This window comes from Rattus norvegicus, chromosome 5 (genome assembly GCF_021556685.1).
Source record: "Rattus norvegicus strain SHRSP/BbbUtx chromosome 5, alternate assembly SHRSP_T2T, whole genome shotgun sequence".
Lineage (NCBI taxonomy): Eukaryota > Metazoa > Chordata > Mammalia > Rodentia > Muridae > Rattus > Rattus norvegicus.
In genome coordinates this window covers 78,513,537-78,538,448 of record NC_141538.1, presented here as the reverse complement: position 1 = coordinate 78,538,448, position 24,912 = coordinate 78,513,537, and the positions used below count along the sequence as shown (strand labels likewise).

Below are 24,912 nucleotides of genomic sequence, written 5' to 3'. Positions count from 1 at the left end.
CCAGACAGAACAGTAGAAATCACACAAAATACACACAGTACAGAAAATCCCTCCTTCCCACTGTGGCATAGGGTAGCCCAATGCCCCTTGCCTTTCTTGGACTGTTCCCATCGTGTGACTTGGCACAGATATTCAAACAACTACTCGGGCTCAGGAAAACCTAGCATGTTATAACAGTCATGCTCTGTCTGAAAGAAAGGGCCTTATTATGTCATGAGGCTTGACTTTTTATTGTTTACACGATGCCGCACGTTCTCCGCTCAGCACTGGTGAAGAGTCTAGAACGTCTAAGTTTTTCTTTGCAAATTTAGATTTTTAACTTATTAAAAATGTGCAGAAACAGGGTTGGCGAGATGGCTCAGTGGGCAGGAGACAAGGTTTAGTTCCTAACTCCCATACAGTGGCTCTCATACGTCACCTCACAACCACCTGTGACTCTAGTTCCAGGGGAACCCAGACCCCTTCTGACACCTGTCAGCATCAGGCACATGTGCGCACGCACATACAGATAAGTAAAACACTCAAACACACAACGTAAAATAAAAACAGCTTATAAAAACGATGGTAGAATGGAGCAAAGAAGGGAGCCATTGTTCTTTTTCTGTAGAGCGGCAGCCATCTTTGCATTGAGTTCCATCGAGTCGTCAGTTAATTACATGTGATGCTATTTCTGGAGTTATTTTTAATACAGTGTCTCATCAGCCACCACATCGGTCCCTTGTCCTAAGTAAGGGTTCTTTTGATTATTCTAAAATCCTTATATTTGTCAATTAGTCATACGAACTTTTGAGTCACCTTGTCAAGGTCTGTGAAAATTAGTTTAATAGTAATCTGTGAATTTGTTCATGCAAGCATTTGTGTTAGCTTCAGTTCAATAGGGACTCAACTTCAATCGGCTGGGGCTTCTTTAGTGTCGGTCTTAGGGTAACAGTTGTGAAGTTCACTGTATTTCATTTATCAAGTTTGTTGGGATTTCTTAAGCTGACGTCATATCATTCATAAACAAGAAGCCTTTGTTTTTAACCTTAATACTACCTAATTTCTTCTTCTTGCCTTATTTTGTTGGCAAGGGGCTTGAGCTCACTGCTGAACCCACACGATAAAACTATCTCGATTACTAACCTTACTAGGAAGATTTTGAATGAAGTATCCTTAAGAGTTAAGGCCCCTAGACCAGCTTGTCAGTTACAGTGTTTTATTTTGCTCCAGAAATTCCTTGTTTTTCTTTGGAAACATTTTCAAAAATGAATGTGAATTATTTTACATTTTTAAATATTAAACCATTCCCACAATGGGAGAGATAGCTCAGTAGTAAAGAATTGGCCTTTTTAAAAAGTCCCCCAAACTACAAAAACCAACTAACCAACCAGATTTATACATGTGTTAAATAGGTGTTAAAACCTATTTCTGAACTTGGTTTGACAGCATTGTGTGTAGAATTTAGTTTCATTCTTTATGAGATTGACCTAGTTTTGTCTGTTTAATTTTAGTAATAAATTTTGTTAGCTCATAAAATTACTGAGAGGATTTTTTTCCTATGTTCTGAAACTTTTTTTTTTCAGGTTTTCTCCTTTTTTAATCAATGGCCATCTTTGTCCAGCTTTGGAAATCTGGACAAAGAGAAGGCTAAGAGGAGCTTTTTTGTTTTTTTTCTTTTGAGACAAGGCTTTACTACATAGGGTAGGTTGGCCTTGAACCTGTGATTGTTCTGCTTAAGCTTTCTGAGTACGGGATAGTAGGCATGCATCACCATGTTTAGCTTTGAGGCTATCTCCATGTGAATATTTGACCAATCATAGTCACCAAAATGTTGATGTTTTATGTGGGTAAAATTTAAAACAGAAATTCAGATTATTTAAAGTTAAATATATTCATTTTTTTATTTTTTGGTTTGAGATTTTTTTTTAATGATTAACCTAATTTTAGTTTCAAAATTTTTACTAAAACTGTCATTGACCTAATTTTAGTTTTAAAATTTCTACTAAAACTGTCATTGAAATCTTCCTATTCATACTCATTTCTTCATCCCTTTTTGTCAGTTTTACCAGAAATGGTCCTATCCTCCTACTGTTTTATGCGGTGATATTTTGTTTTGTCCAACTTTCTGACCATTTCTTTCAAATAGTTATGCCGATTTTTAGCTATAAAATTGTTCACGCCATGCATACACCTGCATTCTCGATTTCTTTGCCTCCCTTAGATCTCTGCAGTTTCAGCGAGGTAGGGAGAAGTGCACAGAGAGAGGAATTATCAGCCTCGGTCTGCTTCCAACATCAACAGAGTTACTCACACAGAGATATGTGATAAGATACAGGTAAATGTGAGCTCACTCACATTCAGCTTCCCCTTTGCCCCACTGCACACCAGGAAGCTACCAGTGTAGCTTCCCTTCCAGCTTCCTGGAGTCTCCTTAGTCCATTAGCCCATTTCTTTTCTAAAGAGAGTTTCTCCTCCTCCTCCTCCTCCTCCTCCTCTTCCTCCTCTTCCTCCTCCTCCTCCTCCTCCTCTTCCTCCTCTTCCTCCTCTTCCTCCTCTTCCTCCTCTTCCTCCTCTTCCTCCTCTTCCTCCTCTTCCTCCTCCTCCTCCTCCTCCTCCTCCTCCTCTTCCTCCTCCTCCTCTTTCCCACCTCCTCCTTCCCTCTCCTCCTTCATTTGAGTTGCACACCCACCTTGGTCTCTGGCCTTTACAAATAGAAAGTGTCCTTAAGGATAAGCCCCACCCCCAGGGGAAAAACACAGAGAGGCTGTCAAGCCCGCTGAAACCTCAAAGGCTGTTTCCCCAGATATGTTCTTGACTCAATCTCTACATTAAAGAGGGAAGGGAAAATTCCTGCAGACCTTTGAGCTGATAGTTGTAGTTGCTAGCTAGTAGTTGGTTTTCTTTTCTTTCTTCTCTCTCTTTTTATTTTCTTTTTGCTAGATGGAAGGGATCTGAGAGAGGAAGGAGAATTAGAGAGAAGAGCAGTAAACCAGCGAACACCAACATCAAGTGACATGACCTGCCTTTCAGACCCCAGGAAATGCTCCCTGGACAATATTTGGACCACTGGATAACGTGTAATACTTTAAGGTGCTTTTTGTTTACCTGTTTGTGTACAGTGTATGCACAGACACACATATATGTGGCTGCCACGTGACTTCAAGTGCCCTGCCCTGCCACTGCCCTCAGGTGGGGTCTTTCACTGAGCCTACAAGTTCTAGCCCCTCCCATGTCCCTTGGAGTGATTTTCTTCATGCTTGACAGCACCAGCTGTTTGGCATTTTTTCGGCTTCTGCTGAAGTCATCTGAAGAGGCACATCCAGAGCTCTGCCCTTTGGTGAGATTAGTTAGTACACGCAGAGAGAGTATTTAGCATGGGGGGGCATCCAAAAGAGGGAGGATGAGTCTGAATGACAGCAGCAGGACTCCAGACTGACATTAAATAAAGTGTCTAGGCATCATCTTCTAGTTATATCCAAACAGCATCATGGATGTTAGTGTTTTAAGGAACTTATTCAATTACGTTGTCTTTGAGACAACTTGGAGCATGGCTCATGCACACCTGTGATGCCAGCACCAGGGAGGCTAAAGGACAGCTGAGAGTTTGAGACCAGCCATCCTTGGTTACATAGTGCACTCCAGGCTTGCTTGGAGGACAGGGTGAGATTCTGCACCTAGACAACATGTGAGACAAGACGACTGGGAACTCTGTGAAAACAATGTGCAGTTGCCACCCTGTCTTACAGACTTGGACCTTATTTCAGACTGGTTTTGATGGTTTAGTCTGGGTTTTGCACTATTCCTACACTGTATCTCATTGTCTCTCTTTTGTGCTGGACACCTAGCCTACTTCTGGTTGTTGACCTAAAATTGGCTGCAGAGCAGTCTCGCTCAGACAGGTCTGTGCTTGTCAGCAAGACAGGTCTGTCCAGGCAGACCTTTTGTTTATTTCATTTTCAGCCATGGTAGTTGGAATAAGGAAGAGATAAGGCGAGGAACTCTCTCTACTCTCTCTCTCTCTCTATCTCAGTCTCTTTCTCTCTCTCTCTCTGTATGTGCACATGTCTATGTTTGTGTATGTATTTGGTATATGTGTGCATGTGTGTATTTGTACGTATGTGCCTGTTTATATGAATGTATGTGTGTGCATGTAGGCATGCATATATGTGTATATGTGTACATGTTTGTATATGTATGTCTGTGTATTTGTGTGTACATATGTATACGTGTGTGCATGTATGTGTGTATGTGTGCATTTGCATATGTATGTGTGTATGTGCACAGTGTATGAGCATGTATGTGTATGTGCATATGTATATGAGTATGTGTATATGTATGTGCATGTTTGTATGTGTATGTATGTGTGTTTATGTGTATGCATGTGTTTGTATATGTGTGTGTCTGTGGGTGCATGTGTGGGGCTCAAACCCAGCAAATGTGCTGTGGTACATCTTTTCAGATCTAATGTACTAGTGGGCACTTGTGTTTAATGAGGACCACAGAGTAGTCAAAGTAGTTAATACATAAGTTGGGACAGAAGCAACTACATTCCTTAAGAAGGCAAGAGATAAAACCAGTCATTGGAGGTGAGTACAAGCTAAGAGAAGCTCATTTACCTCGTGCCTTTAATGAGTGAGGGATGGCTAGCCATGGGGATCACTTCCAAATATTCTTTTTAATTGATATAGAGATATTGCTGTCAAGAAACCAAACACATGGAGTGGGCAGTAGAAGGAAGAACATCAGGTAATAGGTCTGATTATTCTGAGTTTAGCAGCACCATAGGGAAAAAGTGAAAGCCCACTTCAGTGTATTCCTATTTTCTTTACTATATATGTATAAAATTTGATAGTTTCCTATTCATCCCAAATTCCTAATAGTTTAAGACCAACTATCATTATTTGTGATTAGGGCACAGTTTTTATTTATTTGTTTGTTTGTTTGTTTGTTTATTTATTTATTTTTCGGGTTTTGTACTGCTGGGAATCTAGCTCAGGGTCTTGTACTCCCTAGGCAAGCACTGTACCTCTAGTGACACCTGCTACCCTATTGGATGTGTTTCTGCTTGTTGTCAAGAACAGAACAGGTGTTGGGTGTGACTATATTAACAATAATTAGGTGTAATCTTTATATTTTAAGTAGGTAACTACTTAATAATAAGTCATAAATTAGTATAAAATGGATTTGGAAAGCAGTGTTCTTTAAAAAGAGATTTGAATCGTTTTCCCCTTTGGTTTTTTGAGAGAGGGGGGTTTGCTCTATAGCCCTGGCTGGCCTGGTGTGGTCATGTAGTACAGGCTGGCTCACAACTCTTCATCCTGTCTCAAGCTCCCCAGGGCTGAAATTACAGGCGAGAGACATCATTCTGCATAGCATGAACAAAATTCTTAAAAGTAAACAGCTTTGGAGAATAAATAAATGATCAGCTTTATAGTTCAGCACAGTGAAATACCATGGACAAGAAATGGCCATGGTCCCTTCAAGTCACAACCTGTTGAAAACTTAAAAACTATCCACCCCTTGTCCTGTTGACTCCACCCATCGCTGTTGGGCAGGGACTTCTTTGTCCAAAGCTAGGAGTTGGTGATCCACTCCCTCCCTGCCTTTCATTCCCTTGCTGTCCTGTAGTCCCACAACCCTAAATGCCCCTCAGGCTTTTACTCCCTCCCAGGCATCTGCTTTTGATGGGTGGAGGACTTTGCAGTGGATTGAAGTAGAAAATTCTGATGACTCCAGAAACCCTGCGGGCCTGGAGTGGAGCAGGTGGGTGACCTGGCATGGCTGGAGGGTCCTCTCTGTGTGTCCCTATCTTCTACTGACTGATGTTAAGGCTTCTGAGCTGGTATTCTCCAGAACACGATTCTTAGGTCCTGCTCCCGCCCACACCTCCAGGTGTGCCTTCCCCGCCCTTAATTACCCTCTGAAAATCATAGTTTGCCCTTGGAAAGTTACACTCCTAGAGGAAGAGAAGTTTATAATCATAGCTCTAGGGGCACAAAGGCACACTCGCTTTGATTTGCAGTTGCAGAGATGCGGGAATTCATAGACCCTCTTAGCACAAAGTCAACCATTTCTTTTCTATGACCTGAAGTACAGGGCCGTGCTGGTTGAAACTTCGTGTTGTCTGAAAAAGTTAAAGAAACTCAACTCGGAGGAGGCCATACACCAAGCGCCCCTCCCCCCTTTTCTTTTCTTGTTTTTCCTAGGTTCTGTGATGGTTTCCAGGGCTTTTCAAATGAGGAGGGAAAAGCAACAAAATGAAAATGCACGGTGCAGGGAGTCCACTAAAGCTCTGCCAGAGGCCGGGTTCTAAGGTGAGCACAGGAGGGGGCAGGGGTGACAGAGGTGGGTGTGTCTGATGTGGCGGGTAGAGAGAGCGCCGGGAAGGGACTGAATGGAAAGCTTAGGCTCCCCTCACCACTCCCCCCTCCCCGACCTGCAGCAGCGCGGGAAATTCTGTGAATGACTGGGGGAGGGGACCACCGGAGGCAGTGTCGCTGTGGGTGCCACGCAGGTAAGGAGAGAAGAGCGGCTTGGGAGGAAAAGGCGCTTGGGGGTGCGGGCATGACTCGTGCTCTGTGGATGTGGCAGAAAGCGCCAGAAGGCGGAGAGGCAAGGAAGCTGGCACCCGTGCCTCTTCTGCCGCCTGCCTGCTCCTTGAGCCGGGGAAGTTGGGACTGGGCGGCAGTGACGCCCGGAGAACTGTGACTCTTGTCCTCCAGCACAGTGCTGCCCTCCGTAGGCTCCGGGTTGTGCTGGGGTGAGGCTTGGGTTGGGCTGGCCTGGGTGGGGGCTGCGGGAACTGCAGAGCTGGACCTTGCAGGTAAAGGCACGGGCAGCCGGGTGTCCCTCGCCGCGGGTGGCGACCGTCCCGCCTCCCTGCGGCGCGATCGGCTTGCACTGTCCCACCACCCGCGGCTTTGTAGCCGTGCGCGTGAGCGCCAGTGAGTGCGCGCGCCCGCGGGCCCGGAGTGGGTGGGTGTGCGCGCGTGTGTGAGGCCGCCTGCAGGAGGCGAGGCTGCCCTGGCCTCCCGCACCAGCCGGTGGAACCCAGCCCGGGAGGGAAGTCGCCGCAGCCGCCCCGGCGGCTCTCCTGCCCTTTGGCCAGGTCAGTGCGCCCCAGGGTCCGTCCGAGTGACACGTAGGTGGCCTCCGGTTGCTTACCTGGGTCGGGTTGGGGACGCGAGAGGGCTGGCGAGGGACTCCCCAAGTTTCTTGGTGTCGCGCCCCGGAGGACTTAGATGGTCCGGGTGTCCGCGCGTCCCGCGCTCAGCTCACTGCTCACCAGTGACTTTGTCGTCCCTTGAGTCTAAGGAATTTAAACTTAAGTTTCCTTGTAGCCGCCCGAGGCTTAGCCTGTACCTGGGAAATGCAAGGCAGGGGAGGGACCTGACTTTGCTTGGATGGGTTGATCGGTCGTTTTTTGCTGCTGAAGGGAGAGTTTACTGTGGATGGTTTTAAACTTTAGACTTGTTTTCTTTGCTGCCATTTGGCCTTTGGTGTGAGGTATCCAGGGCTTGTTGCTACCTCCGGGCTGAGGCCCTAGACTCTCTCTTTTCTTAGTTCTTTCTTCCTCTTCTCCCGCCTTCTTTCTTCCTTCTGCCTGTGTTTCTTCTTCTTCTTCTTCTTCTTCTTCTTCTTCTTCTTCTTCTTCTTCTTCTTCTTCTTCTTCTTCTTCTTCTTCTTCTTCTTCTTCTTCTTCTCCTTCTTCTTCTTCTCCTTCTTCTTTTTTTCTTTTTATTTGAAACCTACGGAGCTTTCTTCCATGTGGGTTTCCAGCGAGTGCTGGCTTGTGAAAAGTTTCACTCTTAAGCTGTACTTGAATCTATACCTCTTAAGCGCTACCTTATATCTACATCGTCATCGATACAAATTGCTAACTGCGACTGGAAGAAGGTAGCTAATTATTAAAGCAGGATCCTCTACTCTTTTCGGCAGTGCTGCGTGTTTATCCTTTGTGTGTCCTTTGCTCACCTAACATGACTGTGAAGTCCTGGTTTCAAACCCTTAGAAAATGGAAGAACACAGTCTCTTGTCAGATGGAATGAATACCAAGGAAGAGGGATCAACAATACGCTTAAGGCTCCGTGCACCACAGCCAGCTGCATTAACACACAGATGTAATAGCATCTAGTTTTTGCCCTGGGTTCTCCAGATGCAGCATCATGAATAATAATAACCTCCAGGGCTCTAAGTATATGAAAACGGTATTTTAAAACATTCTATATTATTTTACCTTGTCTTTGGTCATGAGTGTGAATTTGAGAGAGGAAAAATGTAGAAAGAGAGGGAAGCAGTTTGGGGCAGAAAGACTGAGAAGTGTGCCTGCAGAACTGGGCCTCCACATCAGAGCCTCCTTGTATACAGCGTCCCCTAGCGGTGAAACCAGAACGGGTTCTGGGCTCCTGGGCTTGGTGTCCTCATCAGAAAAATGAATCGATGGGATGATCTTTGCTGTTCAACCATCTTCACAATAACTGGGGACTGCTGGTGGGTGATTCCTCATGATAGACTAGTTGAAGTTGAAGAAGGAAAATGGGAGGAAATTAGTCTAATGGGGGAAATGGGAGGGCAACAGAAAGATGGGATAAAAGAAATCCATCAGGAAGGGGCTGCTCGGAGGGAGGGGCTTAAGCAGGGACTTGACTTTCTTTAGTCTTTCTTCCTCCCTTCCTTCCTTCCTTCCTTCCTTCCTTCCTTCCTTCCTTCCTTCCTTCCTTTTTCTTTACTACATGAGGGGACTGGCAATAATTTCTTCTCCTGCCATCCTTATTATTCCAAACCTGCGAGGCTGCTTAAAACTGACCTCAGGTCTAAGCACTCCTTGTGGTCTGACCTCTACTAGGCGGCACCACCTCCCCACCCACCCTGCCTTTCACATCCTCAGTTCCGATCTGCCACTACCAGCCAAAGCTGGGCGTCCCTGTAAATGACGGTAAAGAAATCACGGAAGTAGAAATTTAAGTGGCAGCATTTCAGAGGCTTCTGTTTTCATTCAGAGTTAGTATTTTCCAGAATGTAATTTGATTTTGTTCTTCAGATTCTATCATAGATGTTGGGTTTTACAGAATCTGTTGTTTGACCTAGTGGGACAATCGGGGGAAAATAAATCCTGGTTGCCGAGTCTTTGAGGGCATAATAACATTCAGTCTGAAATTTGTGATTTTTTAGGAACAGGGATTGCTTCAGACGCTTGGTATAAAAATTTGTACTCGGAACAGAACACACCATGCTTGATTTCAGTGGGAAGCTAGCAAGAATTTGACTTACAATGTCTTTAGAAGATTAGTGTAAGGTCGTTTTTAATGTCTGTGCTTAATGTGTGGCCACCCACCCTCAGCCCCTCCTCCATCTTTCCCTCTCTTCCTCCTCCTCCTAATCTGCTCTCTTCCTTCCCCTCCCCCTTCCCTCCTCCTTCCATCCCTACCCCTCTCTCCTTGCCTCTCTTCCCCCCCTTGCTCTTCTCTCTTTCCCTTCCCTCACATCCTCTTCTTCCTTCTTTCCTTCCTCTCTCTCTTCCTTGGTATCATCATGCCTGCACATGTGAGGAACATGATTTACCTCGAAGGTGAGGAACATGATTTACCTCGAAGGTGAGGCATAACGTTATAAAACTGACACGTAAGTCAGCTCTGCCTTTGCTAAGTCAGCATCTTCTGTCTGGTTTCTTGCTTTTTGCAAAGGATGATAATTCAAAAGGCACTATTGTGTCAGTGCTTAAATATCTGTCAGGGATGTGTCAGAATGTTGGGAGAGAAGGAGACAAATTTAATTCAACAAGCAACCATTGGATTCTTGTCGTAACAGATATGAAGAAAATGAAGAGAGAGGTTGAATAAAAGCTGAAGTGCAGAAGGTGGGGATAGGGATGGTTGTGGTGTCGATAAGGAAGTGTGTGTGTGTGCCATATTGTGTCACTATGTGCTGACAGAGAAGTCTTGAGACCCTTGGCGGGCTGGGAGCAGACCCTGAAATTCCAACTGTGGTGGGGAAGACCAACGGCTTGGCTTAAAGATCGATGGGGACAGGGAGGACCTATCAGACTTATCAGAGGTGCTTGTCATGGTCCTTGGTGGTGATGGAGGAGGGCTGGATGTCATTTTAAGGTGGTATGGCTTGTCATTACTTAAGCCCCAAGATGCCCGAGTCCCCCCAAGTCGTACCCGTTAGCAGCAGAGCAGAGGTGAAATGTTTGAGGGATGACTGAATGTGTGATCTCTGATGTTGTGTTGTAAACGCACGGCTAGTAAGTTGTATGGCACCATTGCCAATTTATTTAATGCTATTATATAAAGCTTCTAGAACAATCTGTGTGTGTCATTTCTCCCCCTTCCCTCTTCCAAATGATAGCTTCCTTTTGGGAAACTTAATTCAGTAAAGATGGATGAGGTTCATGGGTCGCACAGGGCCTGTGGGACCTTTTGAGCATGTGTGTTAGAGTTACTCTGCAGGCAGATGCTGGCCATAGGATGTTCTCATTCTCTGTTTGGGGGTAGCCTGCTGGCTAACGCTAGCTTAAACAGGACTCTTCTCCACAACTGGTGTTCTTGACCCTGTTTATCTTGTTCATAGTATCGTAACCACAGAGCAGAATACGTGTAGTACAGACCAGAGAGGGTTGTCATTAGTGGAGAAATAGAGTTAATACACCTTTTAAAGGACTGGGGTGGGGGTTGGGGGAATAGATCTCCAAGACTCCTTTATAGAGTTTGACTTCCAGTACTCCAACAGAAGCTCCTTGCCCAGTCTTATAGAGTAGTAAGTTCTGGTTTTATTTTTTCTTCTCTGAAAGCAGTTAGCTCCTTCTGTCTCGGGGGGTGGGGTGGGGGGGGGGTGGGGGGGATCTTGGTGGAATTCCATAGCAGAGTGCAGGAACACCCCCCCCCCCCCCCCCCCCCCCCCGCTTTTGTGTGACTGATGAGAATACACCGGTTTTTCAGCTGCATGTCAAGCTGATTTGGGTAAAGACTTTGAATTACCCCTGAGTTTAGAGAGGCTAAGAAGACAGATCATCAAAAGAGACTTGGTTAGCATTGTATTGTCTTCTGGATACAATTTAAATGCACGGTCCTCTTGGTTGCTTTCAATTAATTTGTTTATTTACTTAAAAAAAAAATCTTCCTGGGGTTGGGGATTTAGCTCAGTGGTAGAGCGCTTGCCTAGCGAGCGCAAGGCCCTGGGTTCGGTCCCCAGCTCCGAAAAGAAGAAAAAAAAAAAGAAAAAAAAGAAAAAAAAATCTTCCTTAAGGTATGGGGACTTCAGTTTGGCATGGTTTAAAAAAAGAAAAAAGAAAGAAAGAAAAGAGTCAACTAGTTATTTAATTTGAAGAAGTCCAAGGCTGATGCACTTTATTTTAGGGTTTCTCAAAAGGTCACGTTTTATCGAGTGGTGAATTGTATGGCAGTGTCTTGGCTCTTTGTCTTGGTAAATTAGTGTGAGTTCAGTGTAGTGTTTGTTCTTACAGTACCAGCTCACTACACCAGGCCCAGGGAATCGTATTAATATCCAAACACTGTCTTCTGCCACCCCACCACTGCTACTGAAGCTTTAACCCTGATGCTCACATGAAAGTCAGGCTTCCCCTCCCCCCACTCCTGAAAATGAAAGGAGACTATTTTAATGCATTTAGGTTATAATTTATTTTCTTTTTGTGGTACTGTTTAAAAAAGTGATATAATGACGGGGTAGACTCTTGACTTTAGTTCAGGGCTAAAACAAACATGTGCGAGCCCCAGTGGGGTAGGCCGGGGTGTGCTGTGGTAGCATAGAAATAAAAGAAAATGCTTTTAAAACCAGTCTCTTCCTCTAAAGGAAAAGAAAGCTTGCCTGGGAACATGTGGCTTCGGATCTCTGCTTAGGTTGCCACTGTCACTTAAAGGACATTTTGTCTGTTGTGGACGCTCTGTGTGCCCGTGCCTTCAGAGAAGCGAGCTTCAGAGAGGGTTGTCCTGGGAACCATTCTCCTCAGCAAGCTTGCTACCCTTCCTTTTCTTCTCATTTACTTCAGCGTTTCCCATTTCCTGCCTTTTGTGACAGGATCTTATACTATAACCCAGGCTAGCCTTAAGTATGAAACCCAGCCTGGCTTCTGATCCACAGCAAACCATTCCTGTCTCAACATCCCAAGTGTCTGGATGAACTACTACACACCTGAGGGGATCTTTTTTTCCATTATCTAAATTTGAAGCAATGGTCTAGGTTAGTGCTTCAGTCACCCTGCTTCCCAGTGATTCCCCTAACTCCCCTGTGAATTTCTGTCCCAGTAAAGGATAGTCCTGGCTCTTTGGAGGGAGATGGATGCCAGGCAGCAAAAGCAACATCTTCCCAAGCCCAGGAGTATGTAACTGACTGCATACAGGCCTAGTGCTAAGTACCAGGGATAGACAGAGATGAGCAATTCGGGCTCCCTCCACCCCTAACAGAGAAGCTAGTGAGGGTTCTGAATGATGGGTTCCTGGTCCTACCGGAACATTAAAGGCAAAGGGGCCGGGAACCTGGCCTTCTAAGTCGAGGGTCAAGGCAGTGGAAGTGGAAATGCGGAAGATCTGGGAGGAACCATGGGAGATTAGACTCTGGAAGGACCAGAGGAGATAAGCCAAGCCTGGAGAACAAAAGAGATCAAGCTAGGGGAGTCAGGAGGTCTCCAGAGCTGGCTCTGCTAGGCTGTGTAAGTCAAAGGACTTTTCTTCTTACATCTGTGAAACAGGACCCCTATTGATATGATCTGCTTCCCAAGTCTAGTTTCTATTCTCCTGAGCCTTTTGTTTAATCCTGTTTATGGCTCATTCATTCATTCATTCCATGTTCAGTAGGCATTTGCTAAATGTTCAAGCTGTGTAAGTTCTCTTCTGTCATGGAGATGGTAGTCTATCATAATCTCTCTCTCTCTCTCTCCTTCCATTTTTCAGCACCTACAAAGTCCTCTCCTCTCAGTGTTTCCCCTCAGTGAAGGGTATTCAGGCTCTCATTTTATAAATGTAAGACAGTTAACTAAGATTTAACTGCGAGCTGGAGAATGCAGTGCCAGACCCAGCCACGTCTTGTCCGTAGCCTTGGCTTGCTTCTGTTTCTTTCTGGATATTCCTGCTTTTGACCCAACTTGTGAGTTTCTATGTTCAGTTTATGGCTGTCTTCCTAGAAAATTCAGAGTCTGGCATTTGACTCTTAAGGTCTGGTTGCTAGCACTTAAGAATACAAAACATTATAGAAAGCATCCAACCAGAAGAGCTGCCTTGTATCCATTTGTAAAAGTAGATGGGTTTTTTTTTTCGTAGTGTTCCAAACAGTACTCATATGTCTACAGCAGGAGATGAGGCCTCTGCCACGTCAGCTGCTTATCTGAGGTAACTAAGTTGTCGACAGTTTGTTCTGAAACCTTCTATTCTTGGCCTTTGATTACCCAAGCCTAGGACACTGTATGCTCTTGCTTGCATGCATGGCTATAGTTTTTTATATATTTGTGTGCAGTCGTGCCAGCGAGTCTCGATTCATCTCCGTTCCTCCTTGCCTTAGCCAGGCTGTACCCAAGGTTGCCATCAAAAGTGACAAGCAGAAGCCAGAAGAGCCTGCATGGGCTCTTTTTAAACTCAGCCTGACTTCATCCAACAGAGAGTTCTTGTCAGTGACTCGAATGACTCTTATGGAAGGGGAAAGAGAAAACCATTTCCAGCTGTGTGACAGTTAAAATGAATAATGCCATCACAGGGCGTGTTCTTTCCACAAGGGCTCTGCGGCCCAGGGTCTCGAGCAAGGGGAGGGAGGGCATTTGGGAACACGTGCTAAGCATCTGTGAGCCTTTTGTTGGGTAGAAAATGAGGCACTAGGGGAAGGCCTGGAACCACTTGTGGGATGGAGGAGACAGGTGGAGTTATTCATTGTAGTCAGGTTGCCCTGTGGGAGTTTAAACAACGGTTCCCTCCCCCAACCTTAGAAGTCTAATCAGGGGATGATAAGGGTGGCTCATTCTCTTAACGGAGGAACCCAGCTCGCTGAAGCAGAATGGCCTTTTGTCGAGGGATGGCTTGCCTCCTTGGACTGTGATTTGTTGGGGGAAGGATTATTGTCATGTTGAGAAAAGGCAGCATTCATTCTGCCCCACTCTTTACTGCAGATCCAGAGAAGCCCTTGGCTTCCTTGCTGAGTGGACGCAGACGCAAAGGTTCAAAGGCCAGGGCAGGCTGACGGACTTCTCCAGATTCTGCAACCTCCTCTTTCAAGGCACTTTTATCTTGTCGTGCCTCTGAGATCTTAGAGCCTCGTGCGTGCCTGAGAACACTTAGAAAGAAAAATTAAACGGCAGCCAAAAAAATGCACGGGCCTTGCTCTCAATTGGATTATAAACATGGAAAGACATGGTCACAGATGACTCAGATCAGGGAGCCAGTAATATTCCAAACCAAAGTTTACACAGAGTTCTCCACACACTGAGGGTGGAGGGCAAGCCCGGCCTGCCTTGAAGTAGTTGAGTGATTGGTACGGCAGCTGAGTGCTGGTGCCAGGTCCATGCCTAAGAGCCAGAGGGAAGGCCCGGAAGGAACGAGAGTGAGTGACAGGCTTGGGGAAGAAGCCTGGTATATACGGCTTCTGGCAAATCGTGCTAGTGTACGTGGGGCAGTCTTGAGTGGAACTAAAATGGTCTTTAGGATACTGTTACCAGATGAGGCACCAGGGTGTGAGAGAGTCACAGTGGGGGTTGTTAGTTCTGGACAGGTCTAAAAACCACACAGGCAGAGTTGTTTTCTTAGAAGCTGCAGTTCGAAGCTTACCTTTGAAGACAGAGCTTGCAGTGTTTATGGATACAATACACGGAGCATCGTTGTATGTAAGGGCCATTGAAATGTGTGTGGTGAACTAGCTCTTTGAAAGAGAGCTTTGCGAGGGAAAGGATATATTCGAGGCTGGCATGTGGCTCAGTTGGTAAAGTGCTTGCCCAGCACACCCGAAGCCCTGAGTTTGGTTCCTGGCATTGAATAAACTTAGGTATGGTGGGATGTGTGTAAGGTCCAACTAGGAGAATTTCTGAGAGTTCGAGGTCAGCCTGGCCTCTGAGAGACTGACTGGAAAAAGAAAGTCTCCAGTAGTGGTTTAATGGGGACAATATGTAATTTTGGTCTTTCAGTGTTTTTCTCTAGTGGAGAACTGAACTCCACCTTCAGGATTCCTTCAGAATCCATTATGGCTTCTCTTGATGGGATGGTTCTGGGTTGATGCAGAAGAAACAGTAGGTGAGTCTGGCGGCTTAGGCCTGCAGTCTAGCAGCTTGGGAGGCTGAAACAGGTGGATCAGGCCCTGAAAAGAAACCATTTCCTATTCAATTTCTAACCATGGGAGAAAGTTCAAGTGATACTGGGAGTTCAGACCTAGAGAGCTGTCTCACAACAGAAAGTTAAAAGAGGCTCCCTGTGGTCGAGCATTAGCCTTGCATTGTGTCAGGGCCTACTGTCAGCCCTAAGCCCAAACCCCAAACAGGAAATGGTGTGGATTTTGGAATGGTATCCTGTGAGTGTGATGAATGGAACCCCTACCCCACCCCTGCCCCCCCAACAATCCTTCCAGTTATGAATCTCTGAATTCTGAAAAAATATTCTTAAAGTTGTTGGGAGATTAGTGGTGATATGGGGGCTGACGGGAGAAACAGAGACGGTTTTAATTAGCTGTGGAACTTGCATTGTCGTCATGAGGAATAAAGGGCAAACTGAATCCTTGGAGGAACTTGGAAATCCTAAGAAGCCTTGGGAGCACTCTGAGAAACTCCAGCAGGCTCCCAGGAGGTTCCGGAAACGTCTGCCCAAGTCACTGTAAACTTTAACTGCTCCATTGAGGTGGGCAGTGGGACTTGGTCCACCTCTGTTGTTTACGTGGGCTGGGATCAATTCCTGTTTATTATTATCAAATCCTGTGTTAAAGTTCGTCACGCTTATTCCACCCTGTAGTGAGAACGGTACACGTTAGAATATCTGGGATGGATAGGAGATTTCATCGGTAGTCTCACCACTCCGCAGTGTCGCCCTGATGCTGGGAATGGTGGCTCTCATCTATGATCCTGGCCCTTGGGAGGCGGAAGCGGGAGCATCGGGGGTCATCTTCAGCTATATCGAAAATTTGAATGCAACCTGGGCCAAATGTTCTCCCAAACCCAGATCCACGCCAGACGTTTTGGAATGATTTCTTGCAGTTCTTAAACTATTAGCGCCTCCTGAATGTTTGTTAACATTTTGCTTTGTAGCTAAACCGTCTGTGTAATCCGTTTAAATATTTCATATTAAATTTCTAACGATGGGGTAATAGTCACTCCATGTGATCGTGTTTAATTATCACCTCTTACCTCTCTGCCTGCTGCTTTTCCGTCTCGGGGACTTTTGCTCCCCGGCCCATTGCTCCTGAGTTATTTACTTATCCCTACCCTAAGCCATCACTACACCTGAACTTATCTACAAAAGGACGGTGGCTTCCAGGGCTGTCTGTTGACTCTGCCTAGAAAATTTCCTCCCCGGGTATCTAAATCCTTGTTCTCGCTAAGTCTGGACTCAAAGGTCACCACCCTCTTAGCGAGACCTTCTCTCATTGCCTGCCTATAAGACAGAATTGTCTTTCCTGTGTGTCAAGCTCGCCTCGTGGTCCCTTCTTAGTCATAATTCTGATTTCTTAGCTGAGGAGAAACACATAAAAGGATTCTCATTTTGTTTTCTGCTGTCTCCCCAATGCCTAGTACAATACACTACATATGGCGGAAACATTTTTTGAATAAAACATGGAGTGAATTTAACTAGGACAAATACCTGAATAAATAAAAGCTGTATTTGGGGTGTGCTAGAGCACATGTATGGAGCATGTATGTGCTAGAGCACATGTATGCATCATGCTAGAGTAGCTAAGACGGAGCTTGACTTCGAGGTACTTACAGTCCAGCGCAGGAGGAGACGGCCTTTGGGGAGCGCCATGTATTAGAGTGGAAAAGCACAGAGGAAGGGCTGACAGGCCTCCTGAGGCCAGGAAAATGTGTCTGCAACTTGAGGGATGGGCTGAGTTCATGAATGACATCTGGGCTGGAAGAGGAAGGGGACATTGGAGGCAAAGAAGGCTGGTCCCTGAAAACAAAAATGGAGCTCAGGTTTTCATTTTCTTGAGTTGAAATGACGTCACTTGTTCTGAGTGACAAAGTTATGTAAGAGTGGACATTTGTCTGATGTGTTTATTAGTGTATCTGATGAACAGTGCTCATGTAGGAGTGGACATTTGTCTGATGTGTTTATTAGTGTACCTGATGAACAGTGCTCATATAAGAATGGACATTTGTCTGATGTGTTTATTAGTGTATCTGATGAACAGTGCTCATGTAGGAGTGGACATTTGTCTGATGTGTTTATTAGTGTACCTGATGAACAGTGCTCATGTAGGAGTGGACATTTGTCTGATGTGTTTATTAGTGTATCTGATGAACAGTGCTCATGTAGGAGTGGACATTTGTCTGATGTGTTTATTAGTGTACCTGATGAACAGTGCTCATGTAGGAGTGGACATTTGTCTAATGTGTTTATTAGTGTATCTGATGAACAGTGCTCATGTAAGAGTGGACATTTGTCTAATGTGTTTATTAGTGTATCTGATGAACAGTGCTCATGTAGGAGTGGACATTTGTCTAATGTGTTTATTAGTGTATCTGATGAACAGTGCTCATGTAAGAGTGGACATTTGTCTGATGTGTTTATTAGTGTATCTGATGAACAGTGCTCATGTAAGAGTGGACATTTGTCTGATGTGTTTATTAGTGTATCTGATGAACAGTGCTCATGTAGGAGTGGACATTTGTCTGATGTGTTTATTAGTGTATCTGATGAACAGTGCTCATATAAGAATGGACATTTGTCTGATGTGTTTATTAGTGTATCTGATGAACAGTGCTTCGTCTCAGATACTTTTGAAATCATCGGTAGCATTTTTATTTTAAGTTCTGCTCGTCCTTGAGGGAAGAGGAATTTTCCATTTGAAAGTGGGGACTTGGGCACACAGACGTCCTTTACACTTTGTGTGCGGTAGGCAGTCACTCTGTGGACCGTAAGCCTGGAGTCTTTGTTTTATGTCATTGCCATTTGCTGTAAAATTTAAAACAGTTCGGGGAGGAGAGAATTCTCTGTGGCAGTGGTCTTCATGGGGGCTCCCCTGGGAGCCTCGGCGGGTCGCACCTGAAGCTCGCTCTGTTGTAGACTCTAATGCACACGAACTTCTCATGATATGCTTTGCTGACTCTTGTAAGTGGAAGTAGATTTTACAGTTCTTACTTCTTGAGGATTAGGGTTATTGCTCACTGGATGCTCAAAAGGAGCTTGGTTTTCTCTGGGTGACAACAACGGTACACGCACTACCCATGTACTAATATTCATAAACTCTAGATTCTGTTAGCCTATTTGAGCTGTTATAGAGCAATAATGCTTCCTTAGTGTTCCTCTGAGATGATCATCTGTCTGTCTGTCTGCCTGTCCATCTGTCTGTCTCTCAAATGCCAACTACTTTCTAACAACTTCTGTGTTATATACATAATGTGCAGTACAGTGTAAAATAATCCTCCACATTGGGCACTTTCTACCGTTCTTCTTTCTGTTTGTTCAAATTAATGTTGCTAATTCTTATTGTCGTTTGTCTGTGTAATAACTTTGTCTAAATGTCTGATTTTGAAGTTGGCAAGTCAGTTTAATCATATATTTGCCTGTAAGGCAAGATTGAATTGGATTTTGTTCCAAGATAATGACGGAACATTGGTTTTATTGTTATAATGGGTGCATTTAATGTTAATTCTTTTTTTTTTTTTTTTTGGTTCTTTTTTTCGGAGCTGGGGACCGAACCCAGGGCCTTGCGCTTCCTAGGTAAGCGCTCTACCACTGAGCTAAATCCCCAGCCCCTAATGTTAATTCTTTGTGTGGGATGTGTGTGTGTTTATGGTACATGCACATGAGTGTATGACAGCTTGTATGTGCCTGTGAACAGGTAGAAGCCAGAGGAGGAAACAGTTGTCTTCTCTGTCATTACCCAATTCCAGGGAGACAAAGTTTCTCACTAAAGTGGACGTTTGCCATGTTGCCCCGCTTGGATTACTTGTAAGTTTCCAAGATACACCAGTCTCTGCTCCACAACGCTAGGGTTACAGGCATAAGCGGCTATCTCCAGCTTTTTATGGGGGTACTGGGGATTTGAACTCACATCTTCATGGTTGTACAGCAAGTATTCCTTTACTCTAACCCTTGATGTTAATTCTTACTCTTGCATTTTTCTGGTTTTTAACAAAGAGGCTTTATAATATCTGTAAAGGCAGACCACATTCTAAAGCTTCCCCGACCAGACCACAGCTGTGTGGCCTCTTGTGACCTGCACGATGTCTTTAAGCTCCTGTTCTGCCTGTGCAGAGACAACACATGCACTCACAAACCTTCAGTGACTGCTTTCCAGTTGTCCGGCCTACTGAATGCACGAGCCGCCATTACGGTTACCATTGCTGGTGGGTTGGATCACATCAGATGACTCACACCTGACCCTAACCTGTGAAGAGAGGCAATTCCATATGCTTCTGTCTAAGGTCGCTCTTGGCCTTTCCTGTCTTGTTTGTTCCGTGCATCTGCAGTAAGGTGATGTGGGACACATCTGGTCTTCAGTTTTGCTGGTTACTGTTCGCCCATACGTTTCTCTCTTCACGAAGTCAGTGCTCAAATAGTAATTTTCTATCTTACTCTGGCATCCATCAGAGAATTTTGCATTTCCGTTTCTTGCTCTATTTCCATTCTTCTTTTATTTATGCTTTTCACTTTATAACTTTTTTCCAAAGAAGCTTTTTATTGGGTCTCATGTTGCAGACATATTTAAGTCCAATCATGCTTTCGTGTTGAGGATCTCAAGTCCCTTATGTAACATGGTGCTATTGTGACATACCAAGGGACCCATCTCACTGTATACTTAAGACCAACCCTGGACTACTTAAATGACCCGACAGTCTATATAAATCAATTCTATGCAAATACTTGATATATTGCACTGCTTTGGCAGTAATAATAGGCAAATTAAGTTTGTATATGTTCAGTTGAAATGTAGCTCCTTCCCCTCAAGTGTTTTTGATTCATGATTCGTAAGATGCCTAGGTGAATGTTCTGTTGTGGCGTGCATTGATTTTGTGTATATTACTATAATTAGTTGTAATGGGGCTGTTGAGGAGAGAGGCCATCATCTCTGGAGGCATGAGGCCTAGAGTCTGGTGAGAGGGAGAATGTTGACCACCTGATCACAGTGTAGAAATGATGTTATCAGTGCTCCGATGGTAGGCCCGTAAGTGATTGAGTACAGAACCTCTTTGACGTTGGAGTGATTCAGGAGTTCCTGAGGAAGTGCTGTGTCTGCAGAAGGAGATGGCTTGCCTCTGCCACGGGCTAATCAGCCGCATATGTGTGGGATCGCACAGACGAAGACATGAATGAGGCAAGGCAGTCTTTCGTTTGATGAGTTGGCCTTTTTTTTTGTGTGTGTGTATGTGCTACTCGGTGAAGCTTCCTGTTTGTAACTCCCCACACCCCTCTTACTCAGCAAATTTCATAGAGGAATAGAAATGACCTTAGGTTGTTGTTTTTTTTTTTTCTTGAGATGGGTGTAGGTGCTTGTTGAAACAGTCTTGCATGATAACCTGTTAGAATATTGCTAATTAATAGTTAGCATGGGGTTGGGGATTTAGCTCAGTGATAGAGCGCCAAGGCCCTGGGTTCAGTCCCCAGCTCCAAAAAAAAAAAAAAAAAAAAAAATAGTTAGCATGTATTGATAGCTTGCTCTATTAGACAAAGCTTCTCATAGTCATACGGTGCAAGAAAGGTCAGTTGGGTTAAAAACACTACTGTATAGAGTAGTTACCAATTTAATGACTGTCCAATATCTGTACAAAATTCGAACAGCGAAGTCAAGGTTTTGATTAGTGAAGGCCAGACGGTTGGCTATTATATAGCTTCTTGGTGACTTCGGTTGTGCTAAGAACCATCATTTCACTAGGATGCTCATTTTATATTGATATTATTTTGCCATGGTAAAAATCTACCACTTTAACAAAAGCTGTGTCAAGAATTAAAATATTATACATTGGAAATCTATAAAGCAAGTTTGAGACCGAGAGACAGGAAACCAAGACCCAAGTGCCAGCTCCCCACAAGGCCATGCTCCAGCCTTTCCAGGCCCTTCCCATCTTAGAGGGTTCAGAGCCTAGTTTGCATAAAACATTCCTCAGGTTTATAGTTTGGCGGCTCTGTGCTTTTAGTTTGCTACTCAGTTTTAAAGACCTGGCTGTCTACCATTCAGGTTATGTCATCCGAGAAGCTCTATCTCCGGTTGGGAGACTTCTATGCATTTTATCCTTCTGTGCTTTGGAAAGGTAATTCTCAGGTGACTTTAGCTTGGCCACTTGGATTTAAAAAGCTGTTTTTCCTTTAAACGCAGAGGCTCAGTGAATATGGAAAAGTATGATTCTTAGACTTATCTGTTGAGGCCTGCTCTGGAAAATAAAATGCAAACTATCTAAATTGTGCAGTATTGACATTCAGTAAAACCTGTCAAAGGGTGAACAACGTCACTTCACAGTGAAGAACGGTGGCGCTAAGGACTCGGGAGGACCACTTTCAGTTTAAGACTGTCCCACATTTGAGTAATGTTCCAGCGGGATTCATGAAAGGTACCTGGAAAATTGGTTTAGCTTTATGGTGTTGAAATTGACAACTATATTGATGTGTAACTGTGTTTAAAGAGTGCTATATGATAATTTGATACTGTGGAATGATCAATCCAATCTGCCAAGCTAGTTAATATAACCAAGTCCTATCTAGTCATTTATTAGGGTTTTTTTTTGGGGGGGGGAGTTAGAACACATATGACCAACTTTTGAAATATATGTCTATTATTATTATTATTATTATTATTATTATTATTATTATTATTATTATTTTAAGGCAGGGTCTCATGTAACCCGGGCTAGTCTTTAACTCACTGCTGTTTGGGAGAGAATGACCTTGAACTCCTGTCTCTCCTGCCTTTACCTCCTAGGGGCTCGTATGACAGGCCTGTACTTCCATGCCCACTTATAACATAGTCTTAACTATAGTCACTTTGCTTCCCACCGGGTCTGCAAAGCTTAGTCAAATCACAACTAATACTTGCTTGCCCCCGGCTACCATGTCCCACACCAATGTAGCTTTTCTTACGAATGTGTTAAATCAACTGATTTAAATAAGCCTAAATATCATTCTTGATATTCAAACCCTTCAGTCTTCCACACTCCCATATCTCAATGTTCTGTTCTATTCTATTCTATTCTATTCTATTCTATTCTATTCTATTCTATTCTATTCTATTCTATTCTACTCTATTCTATCCTATCCCTCTTTTGCTGTTTAGAAATTGAAAGGGGGAAATAAGGCCATGCCTTTTATTTATTTATTTTTTACTTTTTTCTTTTTTTTCGGAGCTGGGGACCGAACCCAGGGCCTTGCGCTTGCTAGGCAAGCGCTCTACCGCTGAGCTAAATCCCCAACCCCGCCTTTTATTTTTAAAGTCTACTTAATTTCTTGCTTCTAGTCAGTATTTATCAGGAAGCCCAGGCAATTGAGGATTTACCATAGTGTGTGTCTGGGGCTGATTCATCAGCACGTATCCCTCTGCTTGCTCCTGGGTTCTTTCTCCTTAGGTTGACTGACACATGGAAACCAGACAGATACCCGGGTTCTCAGTGTGGAACACAGGCACAGGCAGTGTTAGGGAGCACAGAAGAGGGAGGTAACAGGCATGGGTGCTGCTTCAGGCTAATACCAGAGATAGGTTGGTCCAAGAGGGGGTGGAGTCATGTGGTTGGCTGAGGCTTACAAAAGACAGCCCAGGAAGAACACAAAGCGCTCCTGTGTACTGTGGAGATTCTGAGAAAGGCCTTCTGTGTCAGCCTGAGTGAAAAGCAGGGTATGTGAAAGACTAAAGCTTCCTTGAAAGAAATTGTTTCTTAGAATTGGAAGCAACAGGTGAGTGCTCCATTCCAAGCGGTCCGACGCCGAAGCAGGAGTTCGGCAGTGGATACTCAAGACAGTTCTAGTTATCAACGCTTTGGCTGTGTCTAAGCAGAGGGCCTCAGATCTCAAATGCTCATCTGAATGAGTAACATTTTCCTAGGTGCTAAGACTTGGAGCTTCCACACTCCTACATGTTACTACAGCACTGATGTACGTGTAATAAAGTGTCTTCAGCCTTTGGTTTGGCTAGGGTGTCCCCACAGACCAAGGAGACTGAAGCTCAAACCTCCAACATATCTGTGCTTGGGGATAGGCCTTATTGAATAGCTGACATTGACAGAGATGGCGGGAGTGGAGCTTCAGTCTAGTAGGATTGATGGCCTTTCAGGAGCAGGGAGCTCTCTCCATGCAGGTACCCTGAGGAAGGGCTGTGTGAACACATGGAAGACGTAGTCCCAGCCCAAAACAGAGCCAGCAGCACGAGTAGCCATGCTGTACCCTCATCTTCCATTTCCAGCTGGATCTTTGCAAACAATACATGTCACTCAATCCCCATAACCAAGGACAGTATGTTATGGCAGACTAAGGTGGCCAGCATATGATTTTGGCCGGAAAGAATAGTATTAACCCTGGCCAGTAGTCGTCATGGCATATGCTGGTAGCGACTTTGAACTTGTTCTCAGACATGAAGAAGAATGCACTCACTTCCCTGCCTCTCCTTTTTCCTTCTTTTTATCCCATTTTAATGACAAAATAACCTAGTGGGTAAACGTTTTACAAAATACACTTCAAATATGTAAATGGTGTATCTCTGCTTTGAAATTATTTGCTTTTATGTGAACTACTGCTCAAGATATTAAAATGTTTCTGAAACTGTACACTGTATAAATGACAGACACACTTCTATTTGCAGTCCCATAATGAGTAGAATTATCATTTGTCCGGTTTTTTTCCTCCCTTCTTTTATGGCCTGCTTCCATTATGGCCTGTTTTATGGTCTGCTTCTTTCTAGAGACGATGAATGTGTTTTGTTTCTATGGGTCATATTTTAAGCCACTGTTGTGCCTGGTAACATGTTTGGAATTGAATTTTAGTAGCTTGATAATAAGCCATTAAGCTGCTCAATACTTCATTTGACCACTGTCCTGGATAGTTTTATGTCAGCTTGACCCAACTAGGGCCGTTGGAGGGGAGGGAAGGGAACCTCAACTGAGAAAATGCCTCTATAAGATCAGGCTGTAGGCAAGCCTGCAGGGCAATTTCTTTATTAATAAGTGACATGAGAGGGCCAGCCTATGGTTGGTGCTGCCATTCCTGGGCTGGTGGTCCTGGGTTCTGTAAGAAAGCAGGCTGAGCAAGCCATGGGGAGCCAGTAAGCAGCATTTCTCCATGGGCTCTGCTTCAGCTCCTGTCTCCAGGCTTCTGTCTTTGTTGAGTTCCTGTGCTAGCTTCCTTGGGTGAGGCAGAAGTCAAATTAGCCCTTTCTCCGAGTTGCTTTGGTCATGGTGTTTCACCACAACGGTACCAACCCTGACAACGACATCCATCACCTTACTTTTAGAAAGGAATGGTGCTTTCTTTACTGTCTTAAGGAAACTTTCCCCACAGCTTTCTGTGTGCAACTGGAGTCACTAAACGGAGAACAATAGCACTGGGTTTACAAGTACACAAAATATCCTTGAACTTTTAAACCCGCTGCAGAAGATTTAAAAAGTATAATGAGAAAAAGGGAAGCCATAGTCCTTCTTATTGAGAGGGAGCCGTTGTCAAGAGTTTAGGATGTTTTCTGCTAATTTTTTCCTAGTTGAAATCTTTGCTGGGCACAGGCATTGTCCTCCTGCCCCCTCAGCTCAGTGACATAGCTAGAAAGGGCCTTACTTAGATTCAGTGGCTGTTCATTCCTGCAGGGAACACAGATACGGGA

The 24,912-nt window shown here is 44.5% G+C and overlaps 1 protein-coding gene across 8 annotated transcripts in view; it reads left to right on the top strand.

Moving 5' to 3' along the window:
• The first annotated feature begins 3,872 nt into the window (after positions 1-3,872).
• Positions 3,873-24,912, top strand: part of Lpar1 (lysophosphatidic acid receptor 1) — a 121,453-nt gene continuing 100,413 nt past the window's right edge. Inside the window, exons 1-2 of one of the 8 annotated variants that reach the window (XM_087660134.1) lie at positions 3,873-4,565; positions 6,186-6,293. The gene's annotated coding sequence lies outside the window, so the exon portion shown is untranslated. 8 annotated transcript variants of the gene reach the window in all.